The sequence below is a fragment of the Neofelis nebulosa genome, chromosome 10 (assembly GCF_028018385.1).
Source record: "Neofelis nebulosa isolate mNeoNeb1 chromosome 10, mNeoNeb1.pri, whole genome shotgun sequence".
NCBI classification, from domain to species: domain Eukaryota; kingdom Metazoa; phylum Chordata; class Mammalia; order Carnivora; family Felidae; genus Neofelis; species Neofelis nebulosa.
In genome coordinates, this window is record NC_080791.1 from 54,951,528 (window position 1) to 54,966,888 (window position 15,361).

A 15,361-nucleotide genomic window follows, 5' to 3' on the forward strand; every position below is an offset into this window, starting at 1 on the left:
ACCTCTGGCCTCTGCCTCTTCCTTCTGCCCTTAGGGAGCTTCCTAGAACTCTGAACACAGTAGCAGGTCCTTCTTGGTACCCTTTCATGGCCAAACTCTTCATCCTGGACTCCTCCCAGCTCTTCCAGTTTCTCTGGCTTGATGGTTGCAAATCTTACCCATTATTTGGTATTTTGGGGAGAAAGGGGTATATGTTTGGATATGAGGCTTTTTTAAAAAATGGAATACTGATTAGTTTTACCTTTGTAGAAGTAAAATATGGTTTGTTTCAAACGCAGAAAATTAGAAAATATAAAAATTGGTTTAGTCTTATTCTTGAGTGACAGTCACTTCTTGGTATATTTTCCAACCTTTTTTTCTACGCTTATTTTTATATTATTGCGCTCATACCATACGTATATATAATTTTGTTTTGCCTTTTCACTTACAATTATATTTTGACTAATTATTAAAAACTGAAAATTAAAAAAAATTTTTTAATGTTAACTTATTTTTGAGACAGAGAGAGAGAGACAGAGTATGAGCGGGGGAGGGACAGATAGAGAGCGAGACACAGAATCTGAAACAGGCTCCAGGCTCTGAGCTGTCAGCACAGAGCCCGACACGGGGCTTGAATTCACTGACCGTGAGATCATGACCTGAGCCGAAGTCGGAAGCTCAACCGACTGAGCCACCCACGTGCCCCAAAAACAGAATATCATTTAAGATGATTTTAAAATATTTCATGACATGAAGATGCTATAATATACTTAACCACTTTTTATTGTTGTGCATTAGGAGTGTTTCCAATTTTCTTGTTTTTTATAAAATAAGAGTGCAGAAAAGCTTTGTATTCTGACTTAGATCTTAGAATAGAGTCCCACAAGCAGCATTACTAAGTCAAGAAGAATAGACACTTGTAAAATTCATTATGCCTATTGCTGAAGTACTTTCTCAAAAGGTGGTAGTGATTGTTATTCACAACAGAAGTATATGAGAGTTTCTATTTTAACCTACCATTGACAGCACTAGCTATTCTTATTTTGAATAATTTTTATTAATTTTCTATATAGAATTTTTGTTTTAATTTAATCATTGATTAAGTGTTAAAACTAGTTTAATTTATATTCTTTTTAGTTTTCTTCCCTTGCCTATTATCTTGTGGGATCTTTAGTGAGTTTTCTTATCAGTTTACATGCTGTCTTTTTTTTTTTTTTTAATTTTTTTTTTTTTAACGCTTATTTGTTTTTGAGACAGGGAGAACAGAGCACGAACGGGGGAGGGGCAGAGAGAGAGGGAGACACAGAATCGGAAGCAGGCTCCAGGCTCTGAGCCATCAGCCCAGAGCCTGACGCGGGGCTCGAACTCATGGACTCACAGACCGTGAGATCGTGACCTGAGCTGAAGTCGGCCGCTCAACCGACTGAGCCACCCAGGCGCCCCCATGCTGTCTTTATTTATGGATCAGTTCTAAGTTATTAAAAAGTACTTGGAATACAAAAATGTTTCATTTCTTGTATTTAGAAAATTTTCCCCAGTTAAAAAAAATTTTTAATGAGATATAATTGACATAAAACATTTTATTAGTTTCAGATGTACAATATTATGATTTGATATTTGTATATATGCAAAATGACCACCATATTAAATTTAGTTAACATACATCGCTTAACCCATCGTTAAAAATTCTAGTTTAAATTTAAGCTAGCTTAAATTAAAAAAAATTTTTGTAATGGAAACATTTAAGATATAGTCTCTTAATAACTTTCAAATATATAATATAGTATCATTAATTACAGTCACTATGCTGTACATTACATCAAGACTTTATATATATAACTGGAAGTTTGCACCTTTTTGTCCACCTTCACCCTCACCCCCTGTCTCTGGAAATCACCAATCTGTTTTCTGTATCTCTACATTTAGTTTAGGATTTTTTGTTGTTGTTGTTGTTAAGGTTTCATATAAATGAAAACATATGGTATTTGTCTTTCTCTGTCTGACTTATTCACTTAGCATAATGCCCTCAAGGACCATCCAGGTTGTCACAATGACAAGATTTCCTCTTTTTTTATGGCTAAATAATATCTATCTGTCTGACTGTCTGTACACACACACACACACACACACACACACACACACACACACCCCACATATTCTTTCTCCATTCATCCACCAGTAGACACTTAGATTGTTTCCATGTCTTGGCTATTGTAAATAACACTGCGATGAATATAGGGGTTATATATCTTTTCAAGTTAGTGTTTTCACTTCTTTTGGATAAATACCCAGGAGTGGAATCACTGGATCATATGGTAGCTCTATTCTTAATTTTTAAAAAAATTTTAATGTTTTTTTAAATTTATTTTTGAGAGAGAGAGAGAGCGTGAGCAGGGGAAGGGAAGAGAGAGAGGGAGACAGAATCTGAAGCAGGCTCCAGGCTCTCAGCTGTTAGCACAGAGCCCAGTGTGGGGCTTGAACTTGAGAACTGTGAGATCATGACCGGAGCCAAAGTCAGACACTTAACTGACTGAGCCACCCAGGTGGCTCTCTATTCTTAATTTTTTGAGGAACCGTCATACTGTTTTCCACAGTTAACTGTACCAATTTATATCCCCACCAACAGTACACAAGGTTCTCCTTTCTCTACATCCTCACCAACACCTTTTTTTGAGGTATAATTGATGCTCAACATTATATTAGTTTTAGATGTACAGTTATTTCATATTTGTAGATCTTGCAAAATGATCACCACATAAGTCTAGTTAACATCTGTCATAGTTGCAAATATTTTTTTCTTATGATGAGAAATTTTAAGATTTACTCTCTTAGCAATTGTCAAATGTACAATACAGTATTATTAACTATAGTTACCATGCTGTATATCCCCATGACTTATTTATTTTATAACTGAAATTTGTACCTCTTGACTCCCTTCACCCATTTTGCCTACCTACCATGCTCTGCCTCTGGCAGCCACCAATCTGTTCTTTGTATCTATGAGGCTGGTTTTTGTTTTGTTTTGTTTTGTTTTGTTTTTAGATTACACATATAAATGAGACCATATAGTATTCATCTTTCTGTGACTTACTTCACTTAGCATAAATACCCTCAAGGTCTATCCATGATGTTGCAAGTAGCAAGATTTTATTCTTTTTTAATGGGTGAATAATACTCCATTGTATATACATATACCACATTTTTCTTTATTAATACATTGATGGACACTTAGGTTGTTTTCATATTTGGCTATTATGAATAATGCTGCATTGCACGTGGGGGTGCATATATCTTCTTGACTTAGTGTTTTTATTTTCTTTGGATAAATACCCCAAAGTGGAATTGGTAGGTCATATGGTTAGTTTCATTTAAAATTTTTTGAGGAACCTCCATACTGTTTTCTATAGTGGCTGCACCAGTTTACATTCATACCAACAGTGCACAAAGGTTCCCCTTTCTCCACATCCTCACTAACATTTGTTATTTCTTGGCTTCTTGGTAATAGCCATTCTAACAGTTGTCAAGTGATAGCTCATTGTGGTTTTGATTTGCATTTCCCTGATGATTAGTGGTGTAGTTTTGGCCTGAATGTCTTCTTTGGAAAAATGTCTGTTCAGATCCTCTGCCCATTTTTAAACTGGGTTGTTTATTTGCTATTGAGTTGTAGGAGTTCTTTAAAAATTTTGGGTATTAACTGCTTAATCAGATGTATGATTTGCAAATATTTTCTTTCTTTTGGTAGGTTGCCTTTTCATTTTGTTGATGGTTTCCTTTGCTGTGCAGAAGCTTTTTAGTTTGATGTAGTCCCACTTGTTTATTTTTAAAATCTTTTAGGCCCGTTTTTACTTTGACTTATTTTTAAAGTTCTTGTGCTTTTAGTTTATCTTTCTGTCTTCTGCCTTCCTTTTTTTTTTTAAAATATAATTTAACACCCAGTGCTCATCCCAACAAGTGTCCTCCTCAGTGCCCATCACCCACTTTTCCCTCTCCCCCACCCTCCATCAACCCTCAGTTTGTTTTCATTATCCAACAGTCTCTTATGGTTTGCCTCCCTCCCTCTCTGTAACTTTTTTTTCCCCTTTCCCCTCCCCCATGGTCTACTGTTAAGTTTCTCAAGATCCACATATGAGTGAAAACATATGATGTCTGTCTTTCTCTGACTGACTTATTTCACTTAGCATAATACTCTCCAGTTCCATCCATGTTGCTGCAAATGGCCAGATTTCATTCTTTCTCATTGCCAAGTAGTATTCCATTGTATATATAAACCACATCTTCTTTATCCATTCATCAGTTGATGGACATTTAGGCTGTTTCCATAATTTGGCTGTTGTTGAAAGTGCTGCCATAAACATTGGGGTACATGTGTCTATGTATCAGCACTCATGCCTTCCTCTTCCCTACCTGCTCGCTCTCTCATGAGTACCAGTGTGATATCATATTTTAGTTTGATTTTTTGGACTTTATTTGGAAAATTATTAGAAAATGATTATAGATTCACAGGAAGTTGAAAAGAAAATACAAGGAGGTCCCATGCAACATTTACCTAGCTTCACCCAGTATTAACATCTTGTAAAACTATTATATAATATTAAAACCAGAAAATTGACAATCAGATGGAGCTTATTCAGATTTCATTTGGATTGACTTTTAAAATAACCAATTACATTTGATAAGCATCAGTTATGATCACAATAAAGGTTGAAATTTACCTCATGCATGTATTTTAGCATGGGTCTGTGTATGAATTTGTGTGTATTCATTCTTTGTGCATGTGCACATATGTGCTTCTATGTGTGCGCGCGCGTGTGTGTGTGAGAGAGAGAGAGAGAGAGAGAGCAAGCAAACTCTGGCTGTACCCATTTCACGAGACTGTTTTGAGGGGCAAATGGGAGAATCTCATGTAAATACTGTTCATAAACTGTAAAATAATAAAGAAAAAGTATTGTAGTAGACTTCTAATCTTTCTCTTAGGGAAAAAGTTTCATTAGTAGTGTACGCAGAGAGTAGGTAGAGCCTACTTACCCATAAAAGGAGGGGTATGTGTGGGGGGCTAGTATCTAGTAGTCTCAGCAGAATCCCATTTAAAGATGTAGACTCACAGAGTCAGAAGGGACCTTGGGGCCAACTGTTCCAGTTCTCTACATGGCGAACATATTTTTAAATAATCTTTCCAGGTGGTCTTCTAATTTCTGATTAAAACTTCAAGTGGTGGGCACGTACAGTTTTATGTTTCAGTCTTTCCCTATTTATAGAGCTCTAAGTTTTTAAGAGCTCTTTATTATAATAAGCTGAAACCTGCCTTCCCTGTGACTTTTACTCACTGGTCTTGGTTCTGCCATCTAGCACCTCATACAGTGAAGGACAACTGAAGACAGCCATCATTCCCCTAAATATTCTCTTCTCTATCCTAAACAACTCAAGCATTTCTTTAGCATATTCCTCGTATATGAGATGTTCATCTCTGGATGAGCTTATTCTTCACAAGAATGGAACCAGGATTGGAGCACAGTGGGATGTAAACTGGACCAATCCTCTTCCATGCCTATATACAATTTTGCATTAATAGCCCCTACATTCATATTAACATATTTCCCTCCATCTTGTCCCATATTCCTCTTTTGTTCTATCCACTGGGTTTTTTTTTTTGGTTTGTTTTATCGACGTATAGTTGACACACATTAGTTTCAAGTGTACAATATAGTGACTTGACAATTCTGTGTGATGTGCTCACTGCAAGTATAGCTACCATCTGTCACCATACGATGCTATTACAATACCATTGACTGTATTCCCTTTGCTATAACTTCTATGCACCTTAAAAGGTACCTGCTGATCTCTATGTCCTCTTTGGAAAAATGTCTGTTTAGATCCTCTGCCCATTTATAATTGGATTATTTATTTGCTTTTGAATTGTATGAGTTCTTTGTGTGTACTGGATAGTAACTCCTTAATCAGGTATATGTTTTGCAAATATTTTCTCCCTTTCAATAGGTTGCCTTTTTATTTTGATGAAAGTGAAATCTGGAGAATGGCTTCCTTTGCTGGGCAGAAGCTTTTTCGTTTGATGTAGTCCCACTTGCTTGTTTTGTTGCCTTTGTTTTTGGTGTCAAATCCAAAAAATCATCACCGAGATGGATGTCAAGGAGCTTACTGCTTATGTTTTATTCTAGGAGTTTTATGATTTCAAGTTTTATATTAAAATCTTTAATAATCCATTTGAGTTGATCTTTGTGTATGGTATAGCAGAGTGGTCCAGTTTTATTCTTTGCCATGTGGCTGTCCAGTTTTCCCAACACTGCTCATTGAAGAGACTGCTCTTTTCCCATTGTACATTCTTGGTTTTTGGCTTCTTTGCCATAAATTAATTGACCTTATTACATGGTTTTATTTCTGGGCTCTTTATTCTGTTCCACTGATCTATGTGTCTATTTTTCAATGCCAAAACCATACTGTTTTGATTACTGTGGCTGTGTAATACAGTTTGAAATCAAGGAGTGTCATGCCTCCAGCTTTGTTCTTTCTCCAGATTGCTCTGGCTATTGAAGGTCTTTTGTGGTTCCTTAAAAATTTTAGGATTGTTTTCTATGAAAAATGCCTTTGAAATTTTGATAGGGATTGGACAATCTGTAGATGACTTTGGGTAATATGGAAATTTTAATAACATTCTTCCAATCATGAACATGAGATATCTTTCCATTTATTTGTGTCTTCACTTTCTTTCCTCAGTGTCTTATCTTTTTCAGTACATAGACCTTCACCTCCTTGGTTAAATTTATTCCTAAGTACGTTATTGTTGATACTAATGTAAATAGGATTTTTTCCTTATTTCTTTTTCAGATAACTCATTATTAGTGTACAGTAATGCCATTAATTTTTGTGTGGTGATTTTGTATTTGTTAATTTGTTAATTATATTTAACTGTTTTTTGGTGGAGTCTAGGATTTTCTGTATATAAAATTATGTAATCTGCAAGTAGACACAGTCGTACTTCTTCCTTTCTGATTCTGATGCCTTTTATTTCTTTTCTTGCCTGATTGCTCTGGCTAGGACTTCCAGTACTATGTTGAATAGGAGTAGTGAGAGTGTGCACTCTTGTCTTGTTCTTGATCTTCAAGGAAAAGCTTTCGACCTTTCACAGTTGAGTGAGATACTCACTATGGGCTTGTCATATGTGTCCTTTATTGTATGGAAGTATATTCTTCCTATATTTTATTTGTTGAGAGTTTTTTTTTCTTTTCAAGTTTTAAATTCCAGTTAGCATACAGTGTAAATTTAGTTTCAGGTGTAGAATTTAGTGATTTAATACTTCCATACAATGGTGCTCATCACAAGTACCCTCCTTAATCCCTACCACCTATTTAATCCATTCCCCTCCCCCTCCTCCCTGGTAACCATCGGTTTATTTTCTATAGTTAAGAGTTTGTTTCTCCGTTTTCCCACTGAGAATTTTTATCATGAGTAGGTGTTGAATTTTGTTAAGTGCTCTTTTTTTCGTCTATGGAGATGATCATATGATTTTTGTCTTTCATCCTATTAATGTAATGTATCACATTTATTGATTTGTATATGTTGAACCATCCTTGCATCACTGGGATGAATCTCACTTGATCATGGTATATGATCTTTTTAATGTGCTATTGAATTTGGCTTGCTAATATTTTGTTTAAAAATTTTTTAAATTTTAATGTTTATTTTAGAGAGAAAGAGAGAGCACAAGTGAGGAAGGGGCAGAGAGAGAGGGACACACAGAATCTGAAGCAGGTTCCAGGTTCCGAGCTGTTCGACATGGGGCTCAAACCCACGGACTGTGAGATCACGACCTGAGCTGATGTCGGAGGCTCAACCGACTGAGCCACCCAGGCGACCCATGGCTTGCTAATATTTTGTTACGAATTTTTGCATCTATATTCATCAGGAATATCAGCCTGTAGTTTTCTTGTAGTGCCCTTATCTGGCTTTGATATCAGGGTAATTCTGGCTTTGTAAAATGAGTTTGGGAGTGTTTTCCCTCTTCAGTTTTGGGAAGAGTTTGAGAAGGATCAGTATTAATTCTTTAAATATTTGGTAAAATTCACTAGGGGAGCAGTCTTGGTCCCAAGATTTTCTTTGTTGGAAGGTTTTTTATTACTAATTCAGTCTCATTCAATATTGATCTGTTCAGATTTTCTATTTCTTCATGATTCATTTTGGTAGATTGTATGTTTCTAGGAATTTATCCATTTCTTCTAGGCTGTCTAGTTTGTTGACATATAGTTGTTCGTAGCAGTCTCTTACAGTCATTTTCATTTCTGTGGTATTGATTGGAATGTCTCCCTTTTCATTATGATTTTATTTATTTGGGTCCTCGCTTTCTTCCTTGGTTAGTCTCGCTAAAGGTTTGTTGATTTTACCTTTTCAAAGATTCAACTTTTAGCTTTGTTCATCTTTTCTGTTGTTTGCCTGCTCTCAGTTTTATTCATTTACCAAATAAATTGTCCCTTGAATGAAGAGAAGGCCTTGCAGAAGGACCTTGCTACATGACCAAAAGTATTTCTTCCTTCTGTCCATCTTCTTCCTAGTTTTTCCCCCAAAGACTCTCTGGCCATTTACCAAGGTGGTTGTGCATTGGGGTTGTACTTTCGGGGAATTAATGGACACTGACACTGAACTGACATGAATTTCTGGAGCTGTAAGAACACCACTGTGATTCACTAGTCAGAATAAGGCTTTCTTTTTTGGATGATAGGTAACAGATGGCAATTGGATCAGGTCCATTTATTTATTTATTTACATCCAAGTTTGTTAGCATATAGTGCTATAATGATTTCAGGAGTAGATTCCAATGATTCATCCCTAGGTATAACACCCAGTGCTTATCCCAACAAGTGTCCTTCCTAGTGCCCCTTGCCCATTTAGCCCACCCCCCACCCACAACCCCTCCAGCAACCCTCAGTTTGTTCTCTGTATTTAATTCTCTTATATTTTGTCTCCCTCCTTGTTTTTATATTATTTTTGCATCCCTTCCCTTATGTTCATCTGTTTTGTATCTTAAATTCCACATATGAGTGAAGTCATATGATATTTGTCTTCCTCTGACTAATTTCACTTGGCATAATGCCCTCTAGTTCCATCCATGTAGTTGCAAATGGCAAGATTTCATTCCTTTTGATTCCCAAGTAATACTCCATGGCGTGTGTGTGTGTGTGTGTGTGTGTATGTGTGTGTGTATATATATATATACATATATATATGTGTATATATATGTATATATATATATGTATATGTATATATATATGTATATATATATGCATATGCCACATCTTCTTTATCCATTCATCCATTGATGGACATTTGGGGTCTTTCCATACTTTAGCTATTATCCATAGCACTGCTATAAACATTGGGGTGCATGTGCCCCTTTGAAACAGCACACCTATATCCCTTGAATAATTACCTAGTAGTGCAATTGCTGGGTTGTAGGGTAGTTCTGTTTTTAATTTTTTGAGGAACCTCCATACTGTTTTCCAGAGTGGCTGTACCAGTTTGCATTTCCACCAGCAGTGCAAAAGAGATCCTCTTTATCCGCATCCTCGCCAACATCTGTTGTTGCCTGAGTTGTTAATGTTAGCCATTCTGACTGGTGTAAGGTGGTATCTCATTGTGGTTTTGATTTGTATTTCCCTGATGATGAGTGATGTTGAGCATTTTTTCATGTGTCTGTTGACCATCTGGATGTCTTCTTTGGAGATGTGTCTATGCATGTCTTTTGCCCATTTCTTCACTGGATTATTTGTATTTTGGGTGTTGAGTTTGATACGTTCTTTATAGATTTTGGATACTAACCCTTTATCTGATGTGTCATTTGCAAATATCTTCTCCCATTCTGTTGGTTGCCTTTTAGTTTTGCTGATTATTTCCCTTGCTGTGCAGAATCTTTTTATTTTGATGAGGTCCCAACAGTTCATTTTTGCTTTTGTTTCCCTTGCCTCCAGAGACATGTTGAGTAAGAAGTTCCTGAGGCCAAGGTCAAAGAGGTTTTTCCTGCTTTCTCCTCGAAGATTTTGATGGCTTCCTGTCTTACATTTAGGTCTTTCATCCATTTTGAATTTATTTTTGTGTGTGGTATAAGAAAGTGGTCCAGGTTCATTCTTCTGCATGTCGCTGTCCAGTTTTTCCAGCACCACTTGCTGAAGAGACTTTTATTCCATTGGATATTCTTTCCTGCTTTGTCAAAGATCAGTTGGTCATACACTTGGTCCACTTTTGGGTTCTCTATTCTGTTCCATTGATCTGAGTGTCTGTTTTTGTGTCAGTACCAGACTGTCTTGATGATTACAGCTTTGTAATACAGCTTGAAGCCCAGGATTATGATGCCTCCAGCTTTGGTTGGTTTTCTTTTTCAGGATTGCTTTGGCTATTCGGGGTCTTTTGGTATGGTCTTTTGGTGTATGGTTCCATACACATTTTAGGATTGTTTGTTCTAGCTCTTTGAAGAATGCTGGTGTTATTTTGATAGGGATTGCATTGAATGTGTAGTTTGCTTTGTGTAGTATCGACGTTTTAACAATATTTGTTCTTCCTATCCAGGAGCATGGAATCTTTTTCCATTTTTTTGTGTCTTCTTCAATTTCTTTCATAAGCTTTCTATAGTTTTCAGTGTATATATTTTTCACCTCTGTGGTTTATTCCTAGCTATCTTACGGTTTTTGTTGCAATTGTAAATGGGATAGATTCCTTGATTTCTCCTTCTGTTGCTTCATTGTTGGTATATAGGAATGCAACTGATTTCTGTGAATTGATTTTATTTTTTGAATATACTTTATTGTCAAATTGGCTTACATATAACACCCAGTGCTCATCCCAAGTGCCCTCCTCAATGCCCATCACCCATTTTCCCCTCTCCTCCACTCCCCATCAACCCTCAGTTTGTTCTTTGTATTTAAGTTGCTTATGGTTTGCCTCCTTCCATCTCTGTAACTATTTTTTCCCCTTACCCTCCCCCATGGTCTTCTGTTAAGTTCCTCAAGATCCACATATGAGTGAAAACATATGATATCTGTCCTTCTCTGACTGACTTATTTCACTTAGCATAATACCCTCCAGTTCCATCCACGTTGCTGCAAATGGCCAGATTTCATTCTTTCTCAATGCCAAGTAGTATTCCATTGTGTATATAAACCACTTTTTCTTTATCCATTCATCAGTTGATGCACATTTAGGCTGCTTCCATAATTTGGCTATTGTTGAAAGCACTGCTATAAACATCGGGGTATATGTGCCGCTATGCATCAGCACTCCTGTATCCCTTGGGTAAATTCCTAGTAGTTTTATTGCTGGGTCATAAGGTAGTTCATTTTTAATTTTTTGAGGAACCTCCACACTTTTCCAGAGCGGCTACTGTGCATTGATTTTAAATCCTATAACTTTGCTGAATTCATGGATCAGTTGTAGCAATTTTTTGGTAGAATCTTTTGGGTTTTCCATATAGAGTATCATGTTGTCTGCGAAGAGTGAAACTTTGACTTCCTCCTTGCTGATTTGAATGCCTTTTATTTCTTTGTGTTGTTTGATTTCTGAGGCTAAACTTCCAATACTATGTTGAAGAACAGTGGCGAGAGTGGACATCCCTGTCATGTTCCTTTTCTTAGGGGTAAAGCTCTTCAGTTTTTCCGCATTGAGGATGATATTAGTGGTGGGTCTTTCATATATGGCTTTTATGGTCTTGAGGTATGATCCTGCTATCCCTACATTCTTAAAGGCTTTTATCAAGAAAGGATGCTATATTTTGTCAGATGCTTTCTCTGCATCTGTGGAGAGGATCATTTGGTTCTTGTCCTTTCTTTTATTGATGTGATGAATCACGTTAATTATTTTGCGGATATTGAACCAGCCCTGCATCCCAGGTATAAATCCCACTTGGTAATGGTGAATAGTTCTTTTAAGGTATTTTTGGATCTGGTCAGCTAGTATCTTGTTGAGGACTTTTGCATCCATGTTCATCAGGGAAATTGGTCTGTAGTTCTCCTTTTTTAGTGGGGTCTTTGGTTTTGGAATCAAGGTAATGCTGGCTTCATAAAATGAATTTGGAAGTTTTCCTTCCATTTCTATTTTTTGGAACAGCTTCAAAAGAACGGGTGTTAACTATTCTTTAAATGTTTTGTAGAATTCCCCTGAAAAGCCATCCAGCTCTGGACTCGTTTTTTGGCAGATTTTTGATTACTAATTCGATTTCTTTACTAGTTGTGGGTCTGTTCAGATTTTCTATTTGCTCCTGTTTCAGTTTTGGTAGTTTATATGTTTCTAGGAATTTGTCCATTTCTTCCAGATTGCCCATTTTATTGGCATATAATTGTTCATTCTCTTATTGTTTGTGTTTCTGCTGTGTTGGTTGTGATCTCTCCTCTTTCATTCTTGATTTTATTTGGGTCCTTTCCTTTTCCTTTTTGAGCAAACTGGCCAGGTGTTTATCAATTTTGTTAATTTTTTCAAAGAACCAGCTCCTGGTTTCATTGATCTGTTCTGGGTTTTTTTTGTTTTTTGTTTTGGTTTTTTTTTTGTTTTTTTGTTTCGATAGCATAGATTTCTGCCCTAATCTTTATTATTTCCCATCCTCTGCTTGTTTTGGGTTTTATTTGCTGTTCTTTCCCCAGCTCTGCAAGGTGTAAGGTTAGGTTGTGTATCTGAGACCTTTCTTCCTTCTTTAGGAAGGTCTGGATTGCTATATACTTCCCTCTTAACGGCTGCCTTTGCTGCGTCCCAGAGGTTTTGGGCTGTGGTTTTATCATTTTCATTGGCTTCCATGTACTTTTAAATTTCCTCTTTAATGTCTTGGTTAGCACATTCATTCTTTAGTAGGATTCATTCTGTAGTCTTGAAGTATTTGTTATCTTTCCAAATTGTTTCTTGTGGTTGATATCAAGTTTCATAGTGTTGTGGTCTGAAAATATGCATGGTATGATCTCACTCTTTTTGTACTTGTTGAGGGCTGATTTGTGTCCCAATATGTGGTGTATTCTGGAGAATGTTCCATGTGTACTGGAGAAGAATGTATATTTGCTGCTTTAGGATGAAATGTTCTGAATACATCTGTCAAGTCCATCCGGTCCAGTGTGTCATTCAAAGCCATTGTTTCCTTGTTGATTTTCTGTTTAGATGATCTGTCCATTGCTGTAAGTGGGGTGTTGAAGTGAGCTTCTGTATGTTTGTGATTAATTGATTTATATATTTGGGTGTCATCACATTTGGAGCATAAATGTTTACAACTATTAGATCTTCTTGGTGGCTAGATCCCTTAATTATGATATAATGCCCGTCTTCATCTCTTGTTACAGTTTTTATTTTAAAATCTAGATTGTCTGATATAAGTATGGCTACTCCAGCTTTCTTTTGGTGACTATTAGCATGATAGATGGTTTTCCATCCCCTTACTTTCAATCTGAAGGTGTCTTTAGGTCTAAAGTGGGTCTCTTATAAACAGCATATAGATGTATCTTGTTTTCTTATCCATTCTGTTACCCTATGTCTTTTGATTGATCTTTAATCCATTGACATTTAAAGCGAGTACTGACAGATACAAATTTTTTGACCTTATGTTGCCTGTAGAGTTGGAGTTTCTGGTGGTGTTCTCTGGTCCTTTCTGGTCTTTGTTGCTTTTGGTCTTTTTTTTTTTCATCTTTTCTCCCCTCAGAGAATCCCCCTCAAAATTTCTTGCAGGCCTGGTTTAGTGGTCATGAACTCCTTTAGTTTTTGTTTGGAAAACTTATTATCTCTCCTATTTTGAATGACAGCCTTGCTGGTTAAAGATCTTGACTGTATATTTTTCCAGTTCAGCACATCGGATATATCCTGCCACTCCATTCTGGCCTGCCAAGTTTCTGTGGATAGTTCTGCTGCAAACCTGATCTGTCTTCCTTTGTAGGTTAAGGATTCTTTTTCTTTTGATGCTTTCATGATTCTTTCCTTGCCTGAGTATTTTGTGAATTTGTCTATGATATGCCTTGTTGATGGTTGGTTTTTGTTGAAACTAATGGGAGTTCTCTGTGCTTCCTGGATTTTGATTTCTGTGTCTTCCCCCAGGTTAGGAAACTTTTCTACTATGATTTGCTCACATAAACCTTCTACCCCTTTTCCTCTCTCTTCATCTTCTGGACCCCCCCTATGATTCGGATGTTATTCCTTTTTAATGAGTCACTGAGTTCTCTAATTCTTATATCATTCTCTTTTGCCTCAGTTTCCCTCTTTTTTTCTACTTCATTATTCTCCATAAGTTTGTCCTCTGTATTGATGATTCACCACTCTGCTTCATCCATCCTTGCCGCCAGGGCATCTATTCCAGATGGCAGCTCAATTATAGCATTTTTAATTTTGTCCTGACTAGATTTTACTTCTTTATTCTCTGCAGAAAGGGATTCTATGCTATTTTGAACCCCAGCTAGTATTCTTATTATCATGATTCTAAATTCTGGTTCAGACAAGCAAGCTTGTACCTGTGTTGATTAAGTCCCTGGCTGTCATTCCTTTCTGTTCTTTTTTTTGGGTGAATTCCTCCATTTCATCATTTTGAAGGAAGAAAAAGAATTAATAAAATAAAAAAATTTTAAATAGAAATTAAAAACAACACAAAAAATCAAATAAAGGATGCTAATTCCTAGGTGTGTCTTGGCCTGGTTTTGAAAGAAGCTTGACAGAATAGAAATAAAAAGAAAAGAAAAGGAAAAAGAAATGGAAATGTTTGAAATTTAAGAAAATCAATACAATAAAATAGAATAAAATGAAATGATGACAGTAAAATAGAATTTAAAAAATTTATTAAAAAGTAAAAAATAAAGTACAAAAATTAAAGAAAGATCTTTTTTATAGAAATGGAAAATAAAAATAAATTCTGTATTCAAGAATGAGAAAAGAAAAAAAATTGAGTAGATGTACCAGTGAACAGGATGAATACAATTGAAATTACATCCACTTTCCCCTAGAAGTCAAACTATGAAGCACTTTATAGTCTGTAAACTAAGCAGGTAGAGAGATTTTGTGGTGTTCATCTAGCATGATTGGCCCAGTTGGACAGGGCTTGGTATAGCAGCTCCATTCTCCCCGAGATGTCATTGCTTAGTTTACTGGCATGGATTATTGTGGCATGTGTAGGCGTGTATGTGCATGTGCAGGAGGGGTGAAAATGGCATCACCTAGGGGCGCCTGGGTGGCTCATTTGGTTAAGCATCCAACTTTGGCTCAGGTTATGATCTCCCAGTTCGTGGGTTTGAGCCCCGCATTGGGCTCTGTGCTGCCATCTCAGAGCCTGGAGCCTGCTTCAGATTCTGTGTCTCCCTGTCTCTCTGCCCCTCCCTCGCTCATGCTCTGTCTCTCTTTTTCTCTCTCAAAAATAAATGAACATTAAAAAAAG

General features: G+C 36.5%; 1 protein-coding gene across 6 annotated transcripts in view; it reads left to right on the top strand.

The window, feature by feature from the left end:
• GDPD4 (glycerophosphodiester phosphodiesterase domain containing 4) overlaps positions 1-15,361 on the top strand; it is a 177,868-nt gene that overhangs the window by 23,513 nt on the left and 138,994 nt on the right. The window lies entirely within an intron of this gene.